General features: G+C 36.3%; 1 pseudogene across 1 annotated transcript; it reads right to left on the reverse strand.

Moving 5' to 3' along the window:
• Nucleotides 1–208: 208 nt before the first annotated feature.
• Nucleotides 209–546, reverse strand: LOC306669459 (prothymosin alpha-like; annotated as a pseudogene). Its single transcript has one exon. The product of its transcript is annotated as a prothymosin alpha-like (transcript).
• Nucleotides 547–3,904: the final 3,358 nt, after the last annotated feature.

The following is a 3,904-nucleotide window of genomic DNA, read 5'->3' on the forward strand; positions in this document are numbered from 1 at the left end:
TTCCTGCCCTGTTGCAAATTGATGTTGTGGTTTCGATTGGGTGGCGGAGAGCATGTGTCATCTGTGGGTGGCACTGCGGGCTGTGGAAGGGTGGGTGGCCTGGCCTCTCTACTCAAAGGTGACCACATTAGATTCTGAGATGGAAAGTAGAGGGCAAATAGGTCACGACCGCCTTTGATTTTTAGTTTAAGCTTTCCTTCTTTGCTGTCTAGTCATCCTCAGTGGTCTGCTTCTTTGTATCAACATAATCATCCTACTCATCTTTAGCTGCCCCTTTGCCTGTAGCTGCCTCAGCCCTCCTCATCTTCATCTCCATCATCTTCCTCACCATCACCTTCCTCCTCCTCTTCCTCTTCTTCATCTGCCTCCTTGTCAGTCTTCTGCTCCCCATTTTCCTCATTAGCATTCCCATTAGCAGGGGCATCTCTTCCATTCTCTGCATCCTCCACAACTTCCTTTTTCTCCTTTAAGTTCTTGGTGGCGATCTCGGAGTTAGTGTCCACGGCAGCATCTGACATGGTGGGGCACGCCGGTGACCTGATGCAGTGGGTTGTACTCTGCGACAAAGCTGCCAGAGTCCGAAGGGGCCGCCGAGGTGGTTGCGGCGAGTGGGGAGTTGGACCCAGGAACAATGCAAAGATGGCTTTTCAGAGCAGCCATTCGGGACTTGGTTTTATTGACCTTTATACTTCACTCCTACCTATAATGAATTAGAGTCACTCCTGTTCTACTCACTTACATATTACTAAAGAAAGCACACATTTCCTTATTACAAAAGGGTTTTCAACGTATTTACATCCTCTGTTCCTGATATGATGTATTAGTATCCTTATAAACATTTAGTGTGGAATTATCATTGAGTTTTAGGTTTAAGGATAACATCAGAAATTAGATAATCCACACTCCTTCTTTTCCAGGTCAGGCATTTTGGGTCAGAAACAAATGTTTTCTTGTTTCATGTGGTTTTGTTTTGTTCCACAGTTACTGATGATAGATTAGCTTGACCTTGATCTAGTTTATTGATCCACTGAAAACATGAATCATCTTTGAGGTCCTCTGGGGTTCCCCATGATTTTCAGGTGAGAGTATAACTGGTAACTGAGGAGCTTTCTCTTACTTCCCCAAAATTGAATTTATGACGACTTGGAATGCAGGGGTGGGGCTTTCTTCACATAGAGTAAGTGCTTTTGTCAACAACTAGGTTCATGCAGAGACACTAGATAAACTGTCAAATATTTGATTCTGATTCCATAAATTATATATCACTCTCTTCTACATTATAATTTCCCCTGTAAGGTGAAAAAATGTCACTGAAATATGAATGCATGTGCATTTATTTATAAAATTGGAGCAAAAACTAGTTAGGTCATCAAGTATTAGAGAAGAATTTTTAAAAATTTCTTTTATTATGTTTTAAATTCAAAGATAACAATGCATGGTTTTGTTTTGTACAACAGGATGCTTTGACGTATAAACACATTGTTAGTTAAATCTAGCTATTTAACAAGTGCATTCCATCACAAAATTATCATTTTTGTGGCCAGGACACTTAACATCCATTTTTTTTTTAACACTCTTTAGGGATATTGTCATTAACTATAGTCATCTTATATAATAGATCTCTTGAAATATTTTCCCAATATCTCACTGTAATTATTGAAATCTTTAACCAACATCTTTCTGACCCTTTCCCCACCAACTACCCCAGACTCTTGGTACTACCGTTGTACTCTCAACTTCTATGAGATCAACATTTTTAGATTACACATGTGAGTGAGAGAATGTGATACTTCTCTTTTTGTGCCTGACTTATTTCACTTAAGATAATGTTTCTCCAGTTCCATCCATGTTGCTGTAAATGAAAGAAAGATTTCATCTTTTTTACAGCTAAATAATATTCTGTGGTATGTGCATATATACTTATGTATATTTCTTTACTCATTCATCACTTGATGAACTCTTAGATGATTTCCATCTCTTGTCTATGTTGAATAGTGAGTGCTTCAATAAACACAGGAGGGCTAAAGTCTTTTTTTTTTTTTTTTTTTTTTGGTACCAGGGATTGAACTCAGGGGCACTTCATCTCTAAGCAACATCCCCAGCCCTATTTTGCTTTTTATTTAGAGACTGAGTCTCACTGAGTTGTTTAGCACCTTCCTGTCGCTGAGGCTGGCTTTGAATTCACCGTCTTCCTGCCTCTGCCTCCCAAGTCTCTGGGATTACAGGTGTGAGCCACTGTGCCCAGTGGCTGATATATTTTTGACAGATTAATTTCATTCCCTTTGGATATATACCCAGTAGTGGGATTGCTGGATCACATGGTAGTTCTGTTTTAAATTTTTTGAGCAACTTCCATGGTGTCTTGTATAATGTCTTTACAAATTTATATTCCCACCAACAGTAATATGAGGGTCTCCTTTTCTCCACAACCACACCAACAGTTGTAATTTGCTGTCTTTGGGATAATGGCCAACTAAGATGGGTTATATTTTATTGTGGTTATTGAGTTGAATATATGAGGTTATAGTTCTTGTGGTTTTGAGTTGCATTCTCTAGTGGCAAAGATGTTGAACATTTTTTCATATACCTGTTCATTGTTTGTCTTCCACTGAGATGTGTCTATTCAAGTCTTTTGCTCATTTTAAAATTTATTTATTTCCTATTGCATTGTTTGAGTTCCTCATATATTTTGAATATTAACCCCTTGTCAGATGTTAACCACTTGTCAGATGCAGATATTTTCTCCCGTTCTCTAGATTGTCTCTTCATTCTGTTGATGATTTCCTTTCTGGAAAGAAGCTTTTCAGTTCACTGCAACCCTATTTGTCTACTTTTGCTTTGTTGTTTTTGCTTTTCAGGTTTTTTCCCAAAATATCCTTGCCGGAACCAACATCATGGACCATTCTTTTTACTATTTCTTCTAGTAGTTTCACAGTTTCAGATCTTACACTTAAGTCTTCATTTCAATTTGAGTTTATTTTTGTACAGGATGAAAGAAAAGAATCTAATTTTATTTTTCTGCATGTAGATGTCCAATTTTCACAATACTATTAATGTGACTGTATGTATTTGTGGCATCTTTGTAGAAAATTGGTTGACTGTAAATTCATGGATTTATTTATGGGCTGTTATGTTCCATTGGTCTATAATATTTTCCATTGCCATGTTGTTTTGGTTACTATAACTTTGTAATATTTTGAGATCCAGTAGTATACCTCCAGCTTTGTTCTTTTGCTCAAGATTGCTTTGGCTACTAGGGATTTTGAGGTTCTATATAAATTTTAGGAATTTTTTTCCTATCTCTACAAAGAATGTCATTGATATTTTGACAGGGATTTCATTGAATCTGTAGACTGCTTCATGTATTTTGAAATTCTAACAAAATCCATTCTTTTAATTCATGAGAACAGAATATTTTTCCATTTATTTCAATCCCCTGCAATCTTTTGTCAATGTTTTATATCTTGCATGGTAGAAATACTTCACTTTCTTAGTTAAATTTTTTCCTCAGTAATTCTTTCGTTTTGGATTGGTTTTTGGAGATATTATAAGTGAAATTGTTTCCTTGATTTCTTTTCAGATAATTAACTATTAATATATAGAAGCACTAATGATTTTGTATACTGATTTTGTATCCTGAAACTTGACTGAATTTGTTTATTCTAACAATTTTTGCTGCAGTATTCTGGGGTTTCTATATAGGATCATGCTATCTGTGAGCAAGGACAATTTAATTTCTACCATTCCAAGTTAAATGCCTTTTATTTCTTCTTATTGTCTAATTGCTCTAGCTACGACTTCTAATACCATGTTGAATAAAGGTGGTGAAAGTAAATATCCTCATGTTGTTGCAAATCTTAAAGGGAAAGCTTTGAATTTTTCTACATTTAGTGTGATATTAGCT

This window comes from Sciurus vulgaris (assembly GCF_902686455.1).
Source record: "Sciurus vulgaris genome assembly, chromosome: 9".
Lineage (NCBI taxonomy): Eukaryota > Metazoa > Chordata > Mammalia > Rodentia > Sciuridae > Sciurus > Sciurus vulgaris.